A 24,799-nucleotide genomic window follows, 5' to 3' on the forward strand; every position below is an offset into this window, starting at 1 on the left:
TCTTGGCATAATTGAGATGCTTCATTATAAATTTCGGTTCGTTGATCAGTGTCATCAAGTACTTCATAACTAATTTGTTTACAACTTTCTTCCCTGCAATGAAAAATTATGTTTACAAAAAGGCGGATCCCAAATCTTGAGTTTATTGATTTCGATTCTACAAAAGGTTACCTTTTCAAAATCCAACGAGTTACCTTTTTAGATTTTCATAACCATAAACTGAACATTCTGGATTCACCTCCACAAAAGGGAAGAGAGTTGTGAAGAATTCAGAGGAAATAAGTCATAACTAAGATGGATGTTGATCTCATTACGGGAATTCACTAAGAAGAATAAATAATAAAGGAATTACGCAACAGACTCTCATTCGATGTAAATGTGTTTTTTATGTGTTGGATTATATTCATCAATGAACCTTCCTCTGTGATGAAACATCTCAATCATCTAAAAATAATGAAAATTCCAAAAAAAAAATATTCCTTCTTTAGCACAACCTTTCTTTCCAATATGGTCTTTCTTTGAAATATTATAGTTTATAAATGAATTTAACGTACACATATCAACACAATTTACAGAATCACAAAATTAGCAATATAAATATTCTTTCGAAATAAAGGCACAACCTCTCCTATCCTTTTATTATATATGGGTCAAGGGGATTTATTTTAATGTTTGTTTTCATAGGTGAAATTTCTTGGCAAAAAAAATAATTCCTCTGAATAATGTTATATCTAGGTTTAGGATTATCTCATTTTAAGAGTTGTTTTTGTTGCATGAATCAAACATAAAAAAAATTGTTAATCATCTTTTTCTATATAGTAACTTATAGCAATAGAATCTTACTCTAAGGTTGTGTTTGGTATGAAGGAAAATGTTTTTCATGGAAAATGTTCGTAGAAAATGTTTAACTTGAAATAAGTAGATATTTGACTACTTTTGAATGTTTGGTTGGTGACTAGAAAATTTTTTCCGGAAATATATTTTACTGCTTCATTTTTGAGTGAAATATGTTTTTGATATCTTCTATTTTTTATTAGATTAAAAAATAATTGAGGTTGAATTTTTTTTTTAAAAAAAAATTAAATTATTTTCTTTGGTGGGTGGGGGGTTTGGGGGTTTAGATGGTAGGGGTGAAAAAATTAAAATATTAACTTAAATTTTTGTATTGATTGGGGGGCTGGTAGGGGGTGGGACTGCTAGGGTGTATGGGTGGGTGGGGGATGGTAGGGTGTATGGGTGGTTGAGGGGCAGGTAGAGGATGAGTTGGGGGCTGGTAGGATGGGGTGGGGTGGGGGCTTGTATAGTGTGTGGATCGTCGGTAGGAGGTGGGTTAGGGCTGGTAGGGTGGGGTGGGTTGGGCGGATGTTTGAAGAGAGTTATGAAAAATCATTTCAGTAAGTTTAGAAGGGAAGCCATTTCCTTTAAATTTGAGGAAAATTAATTAATTTGGAAAAAATGACCAAAACATTTGACTCTACCAAACATGATAAAATTAGAAAATATTTTCAGGAAAATATTTTTCTTCATACCAAACAAACCTTAAATATTTTTGCTTCTTAAATTTAAATTATCTTTTACTCAGAAAACCAAAAAATACAAATGCTTGGAGTAGTTATATTGTAGTTTGTGAATGTATACGATAACAATAATACCTTTAATTACAAGAACTATGTTTTTCTTTTTCTATTGATTCTCATCCTATGTCCAATATTCCTATAAGAGAATCATAGTAGCTTAATTGATTATCTATATAAATTTTCATTATGTGTAGATTAAATCTCCACAATGTAATACCCTCCCCAATTTCATCTTTCTTACCCCAAAAAATATTGTTTAAAAAATGAACTAGATAACCAATGGATTGGATTAAAAATAGTTCAACCCATATTTATACATATTTTCATGAATGAATAAAAATGTACTTTAGAAGTTAATATTTAAAAAAACTTACGTTTTTTAGGAATGTGATTTGTTCAGTGTATAAGGTGTGTGAAACGTACTAATTCTATTCCACATTAAATGAATTTTTGAAGCTTTTTTCATTATAAAAAACAGTTGAATTTTTAATAGTTCGAGATAGGTGTTTGAAATTTTTCCATGTATGGGTTTTCACATATTGAAGTTTTCTATCTTCTAGGAGATCAATTCAACACTTACAAAGTTATATTTATGGAAAATTCACAAGTGCCCCTGAACTATTACTGAAATTTCAGAGATCACCTTAAATTAACTAAGGGGATATTACCCCCTTGGACTTATTTTTTTTTTTGGATTTTTGGGCACCTTTTGTCTAACGTGGCACGTTCCGTGAATCCACACAATTTAGGTGCGTGGGAGATATTATGATGACATGTAATCCCAAAAGGTGCACAAAATTATAAAAAAAAAAAGTTCACGGGTGTAATAGGACCTTAGTTTAGTTAAGGTGTGACTTTGAGATTTTGGTCATAGTCTAGGGAGGTATTTGTGCTTTATTTTCACTTATATTTATAATATCACAAAGGGCAATAGTTGAAATAATGATTTACCCTATGCTCTTGAATTTTATTCTTAATAGGTGTGCTTTGCCTTAAGAATTACACTTAATATGAGAATATAAGGAGTATAATGAAAAAATTATAGAATAATATTATATGTATAAATACTAGGTAAAATGGTTTGGTGGACCCTTGTACTTGTATGAGTTTGTATTGTGAACCCTTCTACTTACTCATTTGTCATCTGGACCCTGAACCCAGCTAAACTCAAGATATTAAACAACTTTTTTACACTTTAATTGTGAGTGTACTACAAATGCGTCACACGTAATTTTAAAAATAATTACAAAAAGACACATGTATATATATACCACATCATGTCACCTTGACATTTTTATAATATTTAATTAATACATTTATGATTTTTATTTACCTTTTGCCATAAAACCCACCACTTTCCCCACAATATTATTTCATTTCTCTTTCATCTTCCTTACACTTTTTTTAGCAACATTTTCTACTCTTTTCATTGAAGAAAAAACACGATCACCAATCAAGGAATTCATCTTTATTTTCATCAAAATCAAAAAGCACAGTGTGTTAACATCATCGTAGACATGTATCTATGTGAAGCTATCTATACCTTCATTTTTTCTTTCTCGTTTTTTTCTTCATTCCCACAAAATTGCTTGAGTATTTTTGTTGATTTTATTTGATTTTTATTTTGTGTATATACATTTTGTGACATTTTCGTATTTGTATGTTGTTTAGTCTAGATTTCATCTTCTATTTATCTCTCTATTTAATTTTTAGGTTTTTAGTTGATTATACTGATTTTCTTAAAATATTTTGGGGATTCTATTTTTATTCTCTCAATTACATGTTTCATGTTTTTTAATATATTATAGAAATATAAGAGGATTAAAATGGTGAAAAAAGTGGACAAGAAATTTTGAGAAAGAAGATAAAAAAAGAGGCAAGAAAAATGTCAAATTTTTCAATAAGAGTGTTAAATGTGAGTGGGAAAGAAGACTTTATAAAACCCTAATGTGGCTATTAGACCCTTTTAACCACATTTCACTCTCCTCATGTGTGTATATCACACACCCCTTGGTTGTATCTGCCACATAGGAAGCCAAGTAAGAAAACGTTTTTAAAATGTTGAGTGTAGATGGGTTCAGGGGTCCAAATGACAAATGTATAAGTAGAAGAGTTCACAATACAAACTGACACAAGTATATGGGTTCACTAGACCCTTTTGCCAAAATAATATAACTCCATGTTTACACTTTTTTCTTTTCTACTAATTGGGATGGTGTTTTCATTATATAGTCATGTTTTCTTTGTTTAGATTGAGATTATAATATAATTTAATCTTATATAAATTAATCATTCTTAAGCAATATCAATGTTTAAGTACTAATCCTAGATTTTACGCTCTACACCGTACAGATTCTTTTTATCATGAAGTTTAGTTGATTTTGTCTGAATTGATTCATCATAGGTTGTGTTTTATGTGAAGGAGAGAGACATGAATTTCTAGAAATTGAATCAATAGGCTCAAGGGATTGCCCGGTATCCGGTTCAAGAGAATACTCTCTTTGAAAAATATATTAGACCCTAGCGCAAGAATATATTGCTCTAGTCCCGTAACAAAGCAAAGAAGGATACATGGGCAGAAGAATTCATGCTTCAAGAGAATCCCCTTTTTCACTTGTTTATGGGACTAGAGAAATATATGTCTCAAAGAACCATGATTTTTCCTCTTTCAAACAAAAGTGCTAAAATCAAAATTGTAAGTCATATGCAATATTTCATGGGTAATCCTTATTGAATGATTTTTTCTAATTTCAAATCAGAAGTACTAAAATCAAAAATTTAAATATACACACATAAAATGTAACAAAGTGAACGGATACCTTGTTCTAGTTTGAATCAAAGGAGTCTCCATGGAAAAAATTAAATATAGAATAATTTTTAGCCCCTACATCGAGTTGTTGTAGATCAATCCATTCTTTTGTTTTTGTAGTTGTTGGTGGAACACACACTACTGTTGTTGTTGATGGAGGAAAAGAGGTTTGTTGGATAAATTGAGATGGTTGAATGGGATGTAATTACAACTGTTGATTACCATTTTGTTTCATGATTATGACTTGATCATCTGGTTTTTGCTACTGAGCAGTTATCAAAATCTAAAGAGAAAATTTCAGATTAACCATTAAAATTAGTCATGTAGGGAGCAAAAAAGTCATCAAAAGAATTCCAAACACATTTAAAGAGGTCCAAGTATAACTTCGGAGCTACAACATTGTCAGGTTTATTAATATTTTAACTTCTTATGACCGCACCTATATCCCAGTCATGATTATTCATTTTAAATCTATATAAAATGATATCTAGTTAAATGTAAAAAAATAAAAAATGAGCTTATAAGAGAAACTAATGACATTATAACTTTTGAGTTATAATGTCATACCCACTAAACGTTTCTTTGATCATCTACTTCCTCCATTAGAAACCCCACTCTTTGAATCATTTTTTCTCTCTCTAATTTAGCAGACAACATTATTAGTTTCTCTTATCAGCTCATTTTTATTTTTTTTCATCTAAGTAGATGTCATTTTATATAGATTTAAAATGGGTGATCATGATTGGGATATAAGTGCGGTTTTAAGAAGTTGTAATATTCATAAACCTGACAATGTTGTAGCTCGTAAGTTATACTTGGAGATTTCATTAAATGATGTTTGGAATTCATTTAATAAAATTTTTGCTCGTGACATGACTAATTTTAATGATTTATCATAATTTTCTCTTTAGATTTTCAAAATGCTAACCAGGAAAACCAGATGATCAAGTCATAATTATGAACCAAAACGGTAACCAATAGTTGTTCTAATATCCTATTCAACCATCTCTATTTATCCATCAAACAACTACAACACCAAAAGAATGGATTGATCTACAACAATTCCATAAAGGGGCTAACAATTATCCTAATTTAACTTTTTCCATGAAGAATCCTTTGTTTAAAACTAGAACAAGGAAACCATTCCCTTCATTACATTTTATGTGTGTATGCTCAAAATTTTGCTTTTAGTACTTTTGATTTGAAATCAGGAAAAATCATGACTATAGGAGACATTAATAACCGACAGAACCACCACATGAGTTATCCATGATGTCAAATGTACACACCACATTGAAGGAACTTATATACCTTGCTAGGGGTATAGAGGCGTTTATGGCGTAATCACTAAAACTAATGCCCATAAAGAGGACTTAGCCTACGGGGGTATGCAGTTCTGGGACTATGAGGGTATACTAAAACCTGGTCCACTCAGTTCTAAGCGTACTCTAAACTGAATATGTATATCTAACACACTTAACTGAAACATCGAAAAACTCAAATACTAACATGAAAGTCTGAGAATATAATAATGATAAACTGATAATGTGACATTCAAAAAACGAAGCATGTATAATTGTTTAATTGACCTAGCATGTATCATTCATAAACTAAAAGAATCTACACAACAAGGGTTATGAGTTTCATGCAAAGAAGTAAGCAAAGATTCCAAAAAAACAAGATAATCTAATTAGGAGTACTCTATTAACTAAATCACAACTAATATCTAAGGTTTTACAAACTTTAGGTTTATGCAAGATATATAAATCAAGAATCTAACTAAATTCTAGGGACCTAATCGGTGAAAGGAACCCACTTGTGAAATCAAATTACTTGGTGACGAAATCTATAAAGAGATCCTTCAATTTTGGAGCAAAAACTGAAGAAAACGTGTTGCATTATTGGAAGGGTTTTGGTCGCCTATTTCCTCCTCTTTTTTTCTAAGTTTGATGAATTTTTCTTAATAGGTGTCTTTTGCCATATAAAATACACTTAATGTGGAATATAAGGAGTATCGTGGAAATATTGTAGAATATTATTATGTATAAAAATAATATATATCCATGTTTAATCTTCTTTCTTTTCTACTTGACATGGTGTTTTTATAACATAGCTATTCTTTCTTTAGTTAGATTCAGATTAGACCACAATTAAATATTTATTAATATAATCATTCTTAAGCTACGTCAATGTTTAAATACTAAGCGTATACTTTAGGCTCTACAAATTACATGCTCTTTTTATTATCAAATTTAGTTATTTTTTTTTTGACTTGAATCATCATAGGTTGTTTTTTAAGTAAAGGAGAGAGACATGACTTTCTAGGAATTGATTCCATAGGCTCAAGGGCATGCCCTCTATCTGCTACAAGAGAATACACACTTTTGCACATATATTAGACCCTAGTGCAAGAAAGATTCGCTCTAGTCCCGTAACAAATCAAAGTTGGATTCCTAAACAGAAGAATCCATGCTTAAAGAAAATCCCCTTTTTTCGCTTGGTTATGAGACCAATATATGTGTCAATAAGGGGATTCTTTTGCTGCCGTTACGAGGGTATGCCCCTGAGCCAATTGAACCAATTCCTAGTTAGTCATGTCTCTGTCTTCACATAAATCAAAATCCATGATTAGTACTGATGTAGATTAAGAATGCTTTTTTTAAACTAAAGATTGTAACTAAAGATTGGATTGTTGTCTCCAAGGTCAATAAAATGGTATAATGAAAACATAGTCTCAAGTAGAAAAGCAAAAATGAGTAAACAAAAAAATGTTAGATTATTTATGTAGAGTGAAAAATTAAAGTTGGATTTTTCAGCAAAATGATTTTGTGTTAGTTAATCAGGTAGGCATTTTTTATTACTTTTTAATGAAATTTCCATAGTTACATAATTTTAGTGGGAATTTAATAATTATATGACTATTTATGAAATTGACCACATCTTTATTTTTTCGAGGTATGTATTGATCTTAAAGTTGTCATTTATCTTTTATAAGCTATTGGTCTAAGAGTATATTTGTCTACTAGAAAATAGTGAATTCCAATGGATGGAATTTCATAGCTGAATATTAAAATTTCATGATAATATTATTTAGCTATAGTTTAGACAAAAAAAAGAAGAAAATTCATGTATTTGTAAGGAGCTTTTAATCATGGATTAGTTAGCGATTACCAATAATTCCACAGCTATTTAATGTTTTTAGTACTATCGATCACTAAATTAATGATCTCTATTTGGTTCTTTCTAAAATAAGTTCTGAAGGCTTTTTATCTTAGTAGAAAGAAGAAATAATAAGATTAACCAATTTTATTCATGAATCTTTGTGTGTGTATTCATGGGACTGGTACCACGTCCCAAGGCCTAAACCCCTTGGCATAAACACAAGCCCTAGGATCACGAGTGACCCCAAGCTAACCCTGAACAGACATATTTTAAGCATACTAAAACAACTGAATAAAAGATACTATGCAGAAGCTTAAATCATGAGATAATTGGAAGATGGGAAATACCCAATACTGATCTGAATATTAATTGAAATTCTAAGTGTTAAATGCTAAAGCTAAATCTAAAACTATGTTTAAAAAAGTCTCTAACTAAATAGAGTTGTTGGGACATGTCCTCATCACAACTAAAAAAGAAATAAACATGTCCATTGTCCTCAATGTATGAGGACTCACCACTAATGCTATTGAGTATGAATTGGGAATTTATCTATGCGTGATCTGAATGCTGAGGACCTAAACCTACATAATGAATATAATTAAATCTTATATTAATATAATCATTCTCAAGCTACATCAATGTTTAAATACTAATCCTAGACATAAGGCTCTACACCCTACATGCTCTTTTTATCATTAAGTTTAGTTATTTTTTGTCTGATTTGAATCATCAGAGGTTGTGTTTTATGTGAAGGAGAGAGAGATGAGTTTCAAGTCCCTAGTGCAGGAGAAAATTCTCTCTAGTCTCGTAACAAATAAAAGGAGGATTCATGGACAGAAGAATTCATGCTTCAAGAGAATCTCTTTTTTCCCTTGGATACGTGACTAGATCAATATATTTGCCAAATAGCGGATTCTCTTTCCAGCGGATACGGAGCGTACCCCTGAGCTTATTGATCAAATTCCTAATAAGTCATGTCTCTCTCTTTCACATAAGTTAGAATTTATGATGATTTATGTCAGATAAAGATAACCTAAATTTATGATAAAAAGAACATGCAGGGTATAGAGCCTAAAGTTTAGGATTAGTATTTAAACATTTACGTAGCTTAAGAATGGTTATATTGGAACTATAAGATTAGATTGCAGTCTCTAAGCTCAATTTAATGATATAATGAAAACACAGTCTCAAGTAGACAAGCAAAAATGAGTAAACAAAAACAGTTAGATTATTTATGTAGAGTGAAAAATTAAAGTTGGATTTTTCGACTACATGACTTTGTGTAAGTTAGTTAGGTAGGCATTTTCTGATTACCTTTTTCACGAAATTTCCATAGATTAATGATCTTAGTGAGAAGGTCATAATTATATGAAAATTTATGAAACTAACAACATCTTTGTTTTTTCGAGTATATATTGATCTTAAAGTTGTCCTTCATCCTTGATGAGATATTAGTCTAAGAGTATATTAACCTTCTAGAAAATAAGGAATTAAGATGGATGAAATTTCATAGCTGAACAATAAAATTTCATGCTAATTTTTTTTAGCTACGGATTAGCGTAAAAAAAATAAAAGTAAATTTATGAATTAGCAAGGAGGTTTTTACTGATGTATTAGTTAGGATTACTGAAAAACCCCATAGATAATTCAATACTTTTAGTAGTATCTATCACTAAATTAATGATCTCTATTGGTTCTTTCAAAAAATAATTTCATAAGACATTTTATCTTAGTAAAAACAAGAAATATTAAGATTTACCTATTTTATTCATGAATCTTTGTGTGTATTGATGGAAAAGTGACACGCGTTGCGGCTATCCCCTTGGAGTAAACACGGGATCTAGGATCACGAGTGACCCCAAGATAACCCTTAGCTGGCATATCATAAACATACTATAAATACTGAACACAGGATACTATGCAACAATTTAAATTATGAGATAACTGAAAGATGGGAAATACCCATACAAATCTGAATACATAATAAACTTCTAAATGCTAAGTGATACTTTACAATCACTCAAATGCTAAAGCTGAATATAAAACTATATCTAAGAAAGTCTCTAACTAACTCGATATGTTGGGACATATCCTGGGAAAAACTAAAACTGAAATAAAAGACTGAAATGGAAAACATGTCTATTGTCCTCAAAGTGTGAGGACTCACCCCTAATGTTACTGAGTATGGATCCGGAACTAAATATATGTGTGATCTGAATGCTGAGTACCTGAACATGCATCATGAAAGGATGTAGCTCTGAGTATGCTTCATTACTTGGAATGTAAGGAGAATGCGAGATAAGAATATAAATGAAAAACTATGTAAGTTGAACAAGGATAACTGAGAAATAACGCATCTGAACATAATGTAAATACTGAAATACATTGAAATGAACTGATCTGAATTTAATGAGGGAGTACTTATTATTAAAATGCTTAGACTGAATACTAAAATATTGAAAACCTAGTCAAATGCACTAGAGTCTTACTGTGGGAGCTACTATTAACCGACATCAAATAATATGCGCTAACCGTGGAGTCCGATGTATGCTCCCCATTGAGAGGACCTAATATACATTTCCATTCCAGAGTATAAAGGCATTACACATATGATCGCTAAATTTGATTCCCAGCGAGGGGATTTATCTCCTACAAGGGTACGTAGTTTTGAGACTATGAGAGTACGTTTAACCCTAATCTTACTCAATGCTAAGCCTACTCCAAATTGGAATGTGTATGACACAATATAACTAATTATTGGAAATGAAAATGCAAAATTAAGTACTGACAATGAACATTTAAAATCTGAGGCATGATCAATTGTTCAACTGACCTAGCAATTGTTATTGATAAACTAAGAGAATCTACAATAGTATGGTTCTAAATTTCATGCAAATAACTAATCAACAATTTCATGAAAAAACATGATAATCTTATTAGGAACATTATAACAGCTATATCATAATAATTCTTCATGGTTTTAGAAACTCTAGATCTAAACAAGATATAAAGGATAAAGAATCTGACTGAATTCTAAGGACCTAGTGGATGAAAGGAACGTACTAGTTCAATACCACATACCAGTGATAAAATCTATGGAGAAATACTTCAATTTGGGGGATAGAACTGAAGAAAACCTCCTACTTGTTCTTAAGAGGAAATTGTCGAATATTCTCTTCTTTTGCTCTAAGTTTGATTAACTTAGGTTAAATGTTTAAATATTGCAAAAGTATATTTTTATTCATAGAGTTTGTACAAATGTCATAACTTGGGAGCACCCCCTTGACGTAACCGTCGTCGTCCTCTTTGAGGACAAAGACTACCTTCTTAGCCTACATCATTACATTTACAAGTTAAAATGCGGAAATTTGTAAAACTTTTCATTACTACTACATGGAGCTTTACATAGACCTCTACATACACATAATAGTTATATCGAACATACATAGACCCTTCATATAGGAAGATTACTTAGTCTTCTAATTTTATTACACAGACACAAACACACACACACACACACACATATAAATATATATATGCAATATAAGATAGTCTTAAAAATATGTCTCATCTCATAACCATCTACCAATAGTGTAATATTTTGGGAGTAGCCCATATATCAATATAACAAGACCACGTATAAGACATACAATGTTTAGTACTCAAAGAAAAGGAAAGAACATAAGAGTCTTAAGAACTAAAAACAACCTCATAATGTTGATATTGGCATTGCCCTCGTAATGTGAGGACCTACCTAACTTGGATGTATGAGAGTTCCAAGTCTTCCTTCAAAGTCGTCTCAAAAGCCCTTCAATGACCGGAAATTTAAATGTTGCGGAAAAGGGAGAAAATGGGGTAAGTACACCACTTGTACTAAGTATGATACTATATGCAAACATATCATGAAATCATAATAAGAAACGGGAGAATTCATAAAGGTATGAAATTTACTTTGAAAATCCTTATGCACATTCAAGAAGACCATACCAATAAATAAAACATATTCATTAAGTCATAGGCATGTACATCACAGGACCAACAAAACAAAGTCTAGTCAAGGCAGCATGCACATCACAAAATTGAACACATAGTCAAAGTAACTCTATAATCAAGTTATAATAGCACAAGTATGAATAAGAGTATATTTCAACATAATTAAAGCACGACCATTACTCATCACCCTTTTTAATACACTTGTAGAATGACTAAGCAAAGCCCTATAATCTTACCTAATCAAGTAAACCTAGCAAGAACTATAACCAATGTGCAACTTCACATAATATAACATTAAGAGTACATAATATCATACTTTAACAATAGAGACCAAGTACATGGTCATTATAGTAAATCAACATCACATAGTGCCATTTACATGTAAGATCATCATTTACATATCATTTACATTTATAAGCATATACATACATAAGAACATATTCCTTAGACTTCCCTTAAGGCTAACTAGTGTAATATATAGGTAGAGTCCCATAACCCTGTCTAGAATAAGCTAAACCCCTTAGGTCATCTTAGTTAGAGTTCAATCCTTTAGTTCATTTTACCTTTCGGGAACAACTTTCCTTAACCGACATAGACCACATGAGCTAATGTGGAATCTGATGTCATGGAATACTACACCAAAACAAGGCATACTACTTACCAAGGTAGTACCAAAACATGAATATAGCAACTTTGTGGATCCACTAGCCTATGGGGGGCAACATAGATGAAGAACTAGGAGGTATAGTTGGGACCCTCCTTATTATGCATGCATTGGAGTCTCAAATCACAAGAGTACATTAGTGATCCTACCTTTCCCAGGTGGGAAAGGACATTCCTCACTCTAGTTCATTCATCGCTAAGTAAGAGTCCCTTTTTGAAATTTCTTTAGTACCTTTTAATTAATAATCATAACTTAATGTAGTTCATAGATTCTATACTTTATATAAACATCATCATCATAGCTGAATAAGAATTGCATGAGTATTGTCCTTTTATTACAATTTATATATGTGAGCTAAGCACTTTAACATATTCACATCATGATAAGACACATTGGTTAGTTATCACCACCCTTATAATATTTAAATCTTAGACGACACCTCACAAACCATAGTAAAGACATTTCAATTTAACATCATACCTACCCTATCAATCTTAACATCATATATACTTCAGTACCACATCATCACTTAACCACAATTAACCATAATTGAAGTAAAGAGTAGGGATCACAAGACTTACCAAGCCTTCTTGATAATCCATCATCAAGGTATTACCATCAACACTTAACTTAGCCCAATAAGGGTGTAATATCATCACACAACAATAACCAACATGATAACAAGGTTAATTGAATCACTACATCATAATCGATCTCTAGTTCAATGTTTAAGATAAGAGACTTAGGTCAAAGTCATAATATAGATCAATTACTCAAGAAATAGCACGATAGGACTATAATTCACCCTAATATATTCATAATTGATAAAATATCATCATCTAGTAGTAATTCCAGTGATAACAAATACAATTGAACCAACATTACAGAATTCTTATGAAGATCATAAACTAAGGTTAATGGGAATAGGTCATCTTCTACAAACGAGACCAATCCATCAAGAATTGACATTATTAAGTTAAAATACTTGTTAATCTATTCATAATATCCAAAATAAATCATAAATAAATTAATTCACGAGATAAATTTTGAGATTGGAAAAGACCCACTTCAAAACCCAACTTCTAAAGTCAATTTGATGGAACCCTTTGAGGAAAGAGGTCTGAAAGATGAAAGGATCGCATACCTTACAAATTGATGAAGAAATTCTACCCTTTTCAGCCCTTGGACCACCCCTATCTTGGTCTTTAATGGAGTTCTTCAACTAGAGAGAGAAAGAAGAGAGAAGGAAGAGAATTTGGGTTTGTGAATTATGGGAGATTAGGTTAGTCTAATTAGGTTAGGGTCCTTATATATGTTCTTAACTAACTTAATTAGGCTTCCAGAAACCATTAACTAATTAGGTCAGCAATTCAAAAGGCAAGGCTTTATTGAAGGATAATTACAAACGACAGTAAAAGTAGTAATACAAAAGGCGACTTGTTCTTGAGGTTATTTATGTACGGCAGAGATCAGTACCCATTATTTATTTTCTTAATAAAAAATTAATTTTATTTGTAACTTGTCTTCTATATCCGTCGGTAGAACATACATTTAGGGGAAGAAAAGTGGAAAACCGTGAGATTATGAAGAAATTGGGATATTTAGTAGGAATTTGTAGTGGGGTTTATGTATGGTTCAAACAAAGGGCACCTAAAATTTTTGAAAGCAATAGTATAGATTTATAAAGTGAAATACCTGGAGAGTCCGGAGGAATTTCTAGTGTCACGTTGAACGACTTTATATTCGGGGGAAAAAAATTCGGTAGGCCGTGTGGTCCTGGGAACGCTTGGTGCTTCAAATCTTCAACAACAGGGCACAAGAACTGAGAATTTGATGTACGAATTTGTACGGGCCATTTAGGCAAGACGTACAATGTTTAAAAGGAGTTCATAAGGCATTTGTATACACCATTTCTTTTTTGAGTTCTGATGCGAATGGGTAGTGTTATTTATGTGGAAATATAGATTGGGTAAATAGGAAAATTTATCCATCGTTTATGGCTCTGTGCAGAATATGGTCTAGATTTGAGACACTTTAATGGAGGTTGGTTAGTGAGATATAGCGCTAATGCACCTTTAATGGGTAATTGGGAATTAAGGCACTAGGTGTGAGGGTGAGAGAGTAAATAAACAATGTAATGCTTAATTTTAAGAATGTAGGTTAAGAGCACAATGCTTGTGTTGCTATTTGGCGATAGTGATCACTGTGTTGAAGGCAACATGGGAGAAAGATAACATCTATTAGAATTAATGGGAAGTTGTGCACATGAAGGAGGAGTTACAACAAGTGAATGCGGAAGATTTGTTAAAGGCATAATTTGTAAGAGGAAGGTGGAAAGCATACGATTGAATGTAGGGGAAGGCTAATTGTTGGAATAAAATTTTTAAAGAGAATTCTTTCTTGTGATTACGTCAAGTCACCGGTCTAGGTTTTCCTATCCCTACTCTTTACTATTTTACAAAAAATTCATAAAACAAAAGCAATCCCTATACATAAGTTTCACAATACATTAGGTCTGATACATCACGGTAGTTGGCAGTTGCATTTAATAAGAAAATAAACATAAAATTTATTTTAATTATTACGATTCACAAATATTAAAATTAAAATTTGCTGTCATCTCCAACAACTCTCCATTCCTGCCCAAATACTGAAATATTCAAATTACACGAAAAAATTGTTTGATATAGTATGAAAATATTAATGTTGTTGAGATATTCAAGAATTTGAGTAAGCGAGATGAGTCATGAAGGTTACAAATGTGATGAAATTGTTTTTGGACAATTGTTTTCATTTACGAATCTCAAAGCCACCATTTCAGCCACGTTGGAGATCAATAAGATTAGGAAAAAACATGGAAATTAGATACATCATAAAAAATAATTCACCTCAATTGAAAATAAAGAACGATATGGGTGTAAACTCTATTTGAAGGTAAAAAATATTATTCTAGATTTGCAATGTTTGCATTATGTGTTGATACCATACAGAAGAATGATGGAGAGATACATAACTTTGATGCTACATCCAGAGAAATTAAATGTGTCGAAGATAAAAAAATGGCATCCTAAGCTCTTGCTGTGGTTAAATCAAGAATTTTTGATTAATATTATATTTTAGAATAAGAAGTCACAAATTACATAAGTGATTCAAAGAACACAGAGGTGAAGACAAGACAGTTTTATAAGGACAAAAAGGATCCCATGATCCTGAACCGATCTTACCTGGGATCGCAAATCCCAAGTTTGTCTATGAAGAGCGGCGATTTAATTTATTTTGACTAAATACATATTGTAGACTCTTATAGTTGGTATACACATCAAAATGAACACCATTCAAGTAAATGTCTCCATATTTTCAAGGTATATACCACGACCAATAAATCAAGATCATGAGTTGCATAATTCTTCTCAGGCACATTAAGTTGTCTAGAGGAATAAACTACTACTTTCCTATGTTGCATAAGAACACACCCCAAGCCCACTCGTGATGCATCAGGATATACCACAAAACACTTAGTACCCTCTGGTAGGGTCAATATTGGAGCGGAAGTAAGCCTATCCTTCAAAATTTGGAAGCTTCTTTCACATGATTCCGATCACTCAAATTTCACATTCTTTTGGGTCAAGGTAGTCAAGGGAAAACCAATGGATGTAAAACCATCCACAAACCTCTTATAATAACCCGCTATACCCAAGAAGCTCCTAATGTCGGTCGGAGTCAATGGTCTAGGCCAATTTTTCATCATCTCCTTTTCTCTTGGATTAACCTCAACTCCCTCACTAGAGATGATATGAAAAATAAATGCCACCTACCTCAACCAAAACTGACATTTGCTATACTTGGTAAATAGTTGTTGTTCCTTAAGCCCTTGCAAAACCACTATAAAAAATGGTCCATCTGTTCACCCTCATTTTTCGAATATACCAAGATGTCGTCAATGTAGACAATTAAAAGTGAATCTAGATAACTTCAAAACACCCTATTCAATAGGTCCATTAATGCCACTGGGGCTTTAGTGAGACCAAAGGACATTACTAGGAACTCATAGTGACCATATCTAGTTCGAAATGCCATTTTTTGTATATCCTCACGTCTCACCCTATGTTGGTGAAAGCCCGATCTTAAGTCAATATTACAAAAGTAGCTTGCCATAGGAGTTGATCAAAAAAGTCTTCAATCTCAGGGAGAGGATACGTATTCTTGATAGTGACTTTATTGAGTTGGCGATAGTCAATGCACATTCTAAGGGACCCATCCTTTTTCTTCACAAACAATACCGGTGCACCCGATGGAGAAATACTAGGTCTAATGAAACCCTTGTATAGCAAGTCCTTGAGTTGAGCCTTCAACTCTTTCAATTTTGCAGGAGCCATCCGATAAGGATGAATTGAAATGGGGTTGGTATCCTGTACCAAGTCAATACCAAAATCAATTTCCCATTCGGGAGGACCTCCGGGTAGATCATTAGGAAAGACCTCTGCAAATTCCCTCACTTCGAGGACTTACTCAATGGGAGGATTTTTGGAGTCTAAATCTTTGACTCTTACAATATGGTATAAACACCCTTCGGAGTTCATTTTACATAAATTAAGACAAGAGATGATAAAACCTCTAGGAATAGAATTACCCCTCTTCCATTCTAAGACGTGTTCATTTGGAAAACTAATCTTGACAATTCTTGTTCTACAACCAATAGAAGAAAAACAATCATGCAACCAATCCACCCTCAAAATGACATCAAAATCAACTATATCAAGTTCTACTAATTCAACATGAATAACTCTATTGGAAATTTCAAAGGATAATTTCTATATACCCTCTTTGCAACCACCGCATCACCTACCACAGTAGTTATTATAAAATGATCTTTTAGGACATTTGGCAAAATATCAAACTTCCAAGCTATCAAGGGAGTAACAAAAGATAATTTAGCACCAGGATGAAGTAAGGCATACACATCAATACAATAGACTTGTAACATACCGGTCACCACATGGGGAGAACCCTTTTTCACCCCTAGAGTGAATATCATAAAAGTGATTCTTTTTTGGAGCATACACATTAGAACCACTAGCTTGAGCTTGCCCGCTTCCTTTTTCAGGCCTCTTCAAATTAGGGAAATCTATAACCTTGTGGCCCCTCTTGCAACACCCAAAGTAATTGTTCGTCCCAACAAGGAAATCACCATAATGCTTTTTGCTGCACTTTCCACAAGTTGCCTTTTTGCTCGTGAGCTAGTATCCTTTCCCTTTTGAGACTTAGGGTTAGACACCCTATCATTACGAGCCTTGGGAAATTTGGAAGGAATTTGATTAAAAAAATTCTTCTTGAAGCTAGTCTTGTCTTAAATGTCAAGCCTACCCTTTGAGGAACCACCTTCATAAGACCTTGCCTTTTTGGCCTCCTCACTCTTCCTCCTTTTCCTACTTTCTTCCACTTGTTGAGCATGAACCATAAGACGAGATATATTCATATTATCATGAAGCATAGACGAACAACATTCTCCCACTAAATCTTCAGACACCCTCGTAAGAAAATGACTCATCTTATCCCTTGGGTTATACACCAAGGATGGAGCATACTTGAAAAATTTAGTGAATTTTAGGGAATAGTCAATTACAGTTATACCTCCTTGACAAAGGTTAATGAATTCTTCCACCTTAGCTTCCCTCAACTCTTTAGGGAAGAACCGATCAAGGTAAGCGTTCTTGAAGATCCCCCTAGTCACCGGACCACCTCTTATGCCCTAGTATCCCTCCATTGCACGTACCAAATTTGGGCCATATCTTTGAGTTGGTAGGCCACCAACTTGTCTTTCTCTATCGATGTCACACCCTTAACATAGAGAATCTTATGGACCTAGTCGAGGAAATCTTTAGGGTATTCATCCGCTTTGGAACAAAAAAACATAGGTGGATTCGTTCTAGTCTAGTCTCTCAAAGGAGATGCTATGTTGTTGACATGATGAGGCATTCGGGGTCCAACCTCCCTATTCACTTGAGCCGTCATGGATTGGATTTGAGAAGTTACAACATTGGCTTCAGAAGTCATGGCTTAAGCCTAATTAAGAAAAGTCGCCCTTATCTCTCCATCGATCAGCGGTGGAGGAACAACTGGAAGTTGATCACCCATAGCAACTTCTTCAATTATAGGCAATTGGTTGTCTTGTGGAGGAACTTTATTATCATTAGCTCCCATATTATCAATGCCTTCTTCGTCCCTTCTTGCCGCTTCGTTTCTAGTATTCATACCTATAACCACGATATAAGGTTTAGGTGAAATCACATAACAATACTCTAGCGGCACCACATAGGATTACAACAAGATGAGAGTTTCTTAGAATCACATAGTCTCTCATTAATAAGTATGACACTCTTTATAATTATTTATAAGAATCCACATAGATGTGGTTTGATGAGACATCATTTCTAGGGATATTAAACCTAGATCAAATACCAAGGTTATCACACCCGGGGAGCACCCCCTAGATGTTACGGCGTCGTCATCCTGTGAGAGGACTAAGACTAGCCTCTTAGCATTCATCATTACATTCCTAGGTTAAAAACCTGGAAATTTTAAAACTTTTCAGCTATACTACTTCATGAGGTTTAACAAGACCTCTCTTACACATAATATATTCATATCGAGTATACATAGACCCTTCGTATAAGAAAATTGCTTAGTCTTCTACTTTATGGCATCTATATATAAATACATTCATACATATATATACATACATACATACATACATATAAATATATATATATATATATGTATATATAAATATGTATATATATATGTAAATATGTATATATATATGTATATATANTATATTATAATTGGGATGATAAAAAAAGTTGAATTACAAATTATCTTTTATAGGTTGAATAGTCATTTGAGTATTTAATTAAACACCAATCTGTTAATTATTGGTATTAAAAAGTAAATTTACCTATATATTAATTTTATTTCATTAAAATGAAATACATTCTCACTCATTAGTTCATTCAATTCAATGTGGTGGATTTTTTTAATTCCACAAATATTCAAACTTTAGAATTTCTTTTTAGTATTTTACATTTGTAAAAATTTTTGCTAATAAATCTAAATTTTAACTATTAGCATTTAGGAAGTCCAACTGACGGACATATCTATGTGGTCAAGAAGTCATATTACTTTTTTCTGCTCTTTTTGGATTTTCAATTATTTTAAATTTTATGTGCTTTGTATCATTCATTAGGAGTTAAGAACTTGGATCATTATGAAGACTTTTGAATTTTTATTGGTTATAGGAGAGGAGGCATCATCAAGAACTATATTCCTTATGTATTTCTTTTAGTAGAAATATTGTTATAATTACAGTCTTAGAAGGATATGAATATTGTATTTGTTCTTATTTGTTTTATTTTTTTGTACTTTTTAATCGATTTATACTTCTTTAATTTAATCTTTTATGAAATTATGAAAGTTATAAGTCTATTTTTATTAGTGCTAAAATTACTAACTTATGACCTTTATATTCATTTTTGAATGTACTTTTATAATATTTTCTTTCTTTTATTATTTTCTTGGTGATATGGTAGTGTAGACACATAAATTGTGTAAATTCGGTCCAATACAATTTCAAGGCCCACAATCAAATCTTGGTATTCTGCAGCATTGTTGGAACATGTTTCAGCTAGAACAAATGAGAATGGTAAAATTATTTGCTCTGCAGGTATCAACACCACTCCTGCCCCTGCTCCATATCGGCGTTCAGATCCACCAAAGAACATTGTCCATGTCCACAACTCTTCAGTTAAAAAAGCATATTCATCAGGCAACTCATTTAAAGTTTTCCATTTTCCCGGGAGAGGGTGATCAACAAGGAAATTAGCAAGTGCTACTACCCACTAGAAAGAAGGAAATCAACATGTGGTTGTCGAGAAAATAGATTTTTTTTTAAAAATGCTTGACGCTGCTACAAGAAAATTACTGGTGGTGGCCCAGTTAGAATATGAAAACAAGAAAGAACTACTCTTGAAGTCTCAACAATGAATTCATGAAAACTTCAACTTAAACTGTGAAATTCGGCAAGCCTACACGTAGAGAAGTATCGAAAAATGAATACATATTCGTGAAGACATAAACTGTCGTTGTCAAATTCGGCAAGCCTACACGTTGACAAGTGTAAAAAAAAAGGAAAACTCAGTCATGACTACTTCAAGTCTTGTCGCCAATTTTCGGCAAGCCTCCACGTTGACAAGTCTCGAAGTAAGGGGCATTTATAGACACATAAATTCTATTGATTCAAATTCATACAAAATTTGAATTAAATCCATTTTCATTTGGGATGAATAATTAATTTGGGCTTTACAAATGATTAAGTCCATCTAATTAAATTCAAATTAATGGTCCATTTCACCTTGAATCCCAAAACCATGCCACGTGTCACAGTTACTAGTCATCCGTAACAAACAAAGTGACGCCACATGTCGAAATGATGTGGTAGTCCCTGTCAAATACAAGAAAGAATCACAATGAGCCAAGTGTCAAAATGACATCCATTAGCCAATCATATGCAACCTTGTCCACCCCCTAAAACTATAAATAGGGGATGTACATGAAATTCGAGGGGAATCAAGAAAACACTTCAAAAAGAATTAAGAAAATTGGATAATGCTACAACATCGACCTCACAGCTCTTTGAAGGAGTGGTAAACATAGTTCTTCACAAAGATCGACTTGAAACGACGAAGCGCTTTCGAACATTCCAGAGAAACACAATATCTCAGGGAGGTCAACATAATCAAACAATTCTAGAAATACTTTATTGAAGGCTCTAGAATAACGGAGAAACTTAGGAGAGAGAATCAAGAGAACAACGGAATTGTAGTCACAATGTTTCATTAATAAAAATCACATTTTTCATTTATTTATTTTGCTTGCAGTCGATTTTTGCTCCTTAGAAAATTTGTTATGGAGGATAATGAAATATTATTAAGTATAATTCATATAGTGTCACGACCCAAACGAGCCGCGAGTGGCACCCTCACTTATCCTCCCATGTGAGCGAACCAACAAATCTAAACCCCAACGTTTTACCAATATTTCAACCATAATGAACAAAATATAATGCGGAAGACCCAAAACTCATTAATATAACCAATTAAATAAACTTCTAAATTATAATATTTATCATCCCCAAAATCTAGAAGTCATCACATCAAGAACATCTATCCTCAAATTACTCAGTCTAACAGTATTTAAGAAACTAAAATAAGTAAACATATGGTCCATGTCCGAACTTCAAGGACATCAAGACGTGAATGAGAGAATCCAGTCCGAGCTAGGAACAATAGCTCACCCTGAAATCTGACGTGCTGAAGGTGGCTAGAGTTGAGGATGAGTCGAAGTCAATGGTGCACTTGCTGCACTCCACAAAACAACAAGAAGGAAATAAAAGTAGGGGTCCGTACAAGAAACAAGTAATGAGTAGGTATCATCGGCCAACTCAAAATAGAAAGCAATATATACTGAATAATAATATAAAATCAACCACATTACTTAACAGGTGACAATCAACAAGTACAAGGAACATTGGCAACAACACCAAGCACACCTATGAGGACTCAAGCCCCACACCATACTCATTTGGGAAATAGGTTCTTCGAAATTGAGTATATTAACATAATTTAAGATTACTTCTCTTTATTCTTATCGCGTCGGAACGTGACACTCCGATCCTCTAATGCTACGTGTCGGAACGTGACACTCCGATCCCCTAATGCTACGTGTCGGAACGTGACACTCCGATCCCCTAATGCTACGTGTCGGAACGTGACACTCCGATCCCCTAGTGCTACGTGTCGGAACGTGACACTCCGATCCATTAATGCTACGTGTTGGAACGTGATACTCCTATCCATTATCCCTACCGTGTCGGAACGTGACACTCCGATCCCTTAATTCTACATGTCGGAACGTGACACTCCGATCCATTTATCTTATTATTTCAGTTCATCAAGCTTTCTTTATGTCAAGCATCATCTTAATAGAGAGGATTTAAGATTAAAGGTTCGACAATCTCATCATTCTAACCACCACAATTTTACGATCACAACATACAAACACACAATCAAGTATATAGAAGACTTTACAATACCACCCAATACATATCAATCGCTATTTATAGTTTATCTATCACATAGCTATCTCCCCAATGCCTTTTGCTTTCCTCTTCGTTCTCTCTCTCTCGCTCGTTCTCCCCTTTCTGTCTTTTTCGTTTTCTTCTCCAGATTCTTCTTCTTTTACCCTAATTATCTTATAATTCATTATGATAAAAGTAACCCATTATTTATTTTAAAGTTATCTCCTTTAACCCCCAAGTAAATAAATTATTAAACTTACCCTACTAATTTCATAAGGTTTGTCATGAATAGTCCAAAACACCCCTTTAAAACCTTTAGCATAAATCCGACCCAGCTGGGGTTACGCAACCTGTGACGGCCCGTAGTGTCTATGACGGTCCGTCCTGCAGGTCCGTCACAAAGATCAGAGAGTCAAATTCAGTAAATGGGTTTGTGACGGCCCGTCGTGTCTATGACGGTCCGTCCTGCAGTTCTATCGTGAAGTTCAGAGAGTCGATCTCAGTACGCAGATTTCAGAGTTGAAGTGTTTTGGAACGAAGACCCTCGACGGTCCGTCGTGACCATGACGGTCCGTCGCCTGATCCGTCGACCCAGTCAGTTATTTTCAAAATAATTTTACTGCTCGAACCTACTAAACAGGTTGTTACAATAGATACCAATTTACCCATCGTTCGTCCCCGAACGATCACAGGAAGAAAAGCAAGGGCGAGAAAGAGTACCTGAATCTGTAAAAAGATGTGGATATCTTTCTTGCATATCCGCCTCATTCTCCCAAGTAGACTCTTCAACTGGCCGATTCTTCCACTGAACCTTGATAGATGCAATCTCCTTTGATCTCAACTTGCGGACTTCTCTAGCTAGAATAGCAACCGGCTCCTCCTCATAAGACAAATTCTCATCAAGAAGAACTGAATCCCAACGAATAATGTAGTTTCCATCCCCATGGTACTTTTTCAGCATAGACACATGAAATACCGGGTGCACTCCTGAGAGTCCTGGAGGCAATGCAAATTCATAAGCCACCTCCCCCACGCGCTTCAAAACTTCAAATGGCCCAATATACCTCGGACTAAGTTTACCTCGCTTACCAAACCGCATCACCCCTTTCATGGGTGAAACCTTCAGCAAGACTTGTTCACCCTCCATAAAATTCAAGTCCCTAACCTTTCGATCTGCATATTCCTTCTGCCTGCTCTGAGCTGCTAGAAGCTTATCCTGAATGAATTTTACCTTATCTAACGATTCCCTCAAAAGATCGGTACCCCAAGGTCTTACCTCAAATGCATCAAACCAACCAATGGGAGACCTACATCTCCTCCCATACAGTGCCTCAAATGGAGCCATATCAATACTTGAGTGATAGCTATTGTTGTATGAAAACTCTGCTAAGGGTAAGAATTTATCCCAATGACCACCAAATTCTATCACACATGCACGAAGCATATCCTCTAACACCTGAATCGTTCGCTCAGACTGACCATCGGTCTGAGGGTGAAATGCAGTACTAAGATCCAGCCTAGTACCTAATTCAGCATGTAATGTTCTCCAAAACTTAGAAGTAAACTGCGTACCTCTATCTGATATGATGGAGAGTGGAACTCCATGCAATCGAACAATTTCCGAGATATAGAGTTTGGCTAACTTCTCTGCATTGTAAGTCATCTTGACCGGAATGAAGTGAGCAGACTTAGTTAACCTGTCAACAATTACCCAAATAGAATCAAACTTACCCAATGTCTTTGGAAGACCAACCACGAAATCCATTGCAATTCTTTCCCACTTCCATTCAGGAATGGGCATTCTCTGAAGTGTTCCTCCAGGCCTCTGGTGTTCATACTTTACCTGCTGACAATTCGGGCATTGGGCAACAAAATCAACAATGTCACGCTTCATTCTACTCCACCAAAAATGTTGCTTTAGGTCACGATACATCTTGGTTGCACCAGGATGTATAGAATACCTTGAACTATGAGCCTCTGTAAGAATAGTGTAAATCAAATCATCAATACGGGGCACACATACCCTCCCCTTAATCCTCAAAACGCCTTCCTCATCAATTACTGCCTCTTTAGCCTCTCCTCGCAATACCATATCTCGAATTCGGCTCAGCTTCTCATCAGCAAACTGCTTTCCCTTAATCTTGTAAAGAAAAGAGGATCTCGCCTCCACACAGGCCAAAAATCCTCCTTTCTCTAGTACTTCCAGCCTCATAAAGTCATTAGCCAACGTCTGAACCTCCCTAGCCAATGGGCTTCTAGAACCTCCTCTGCCTCAAATTCAAATCTTTCGGAGTAAAGACGTACTGTAAACTACGATGATTTGCATAAACTTCACACTTGACCCCATATAGATAATGTCTCCATTGCTTTAATGCAAACACAACTGCAGCCAACTCCAAATCATGGGTCGGATAGTTACGTTCATGCACTTTTAATTGCCTCGAAGCATAAGCAATTACATT

The sequence above is a fragment of the Solanum pennellii genome, chromosome 4 (assembly GCF_001406875.1).
Source record: "Solanum pennellii chromosome 4, SPENNV200".
In the NCBI taxonomy this organism is placed as follows: Eukaryota; Viridiplantae; Streptophyta; class Magnoliopsida; order Solanales; family Solanaceae; genus Solanum; species Solanum pennellii.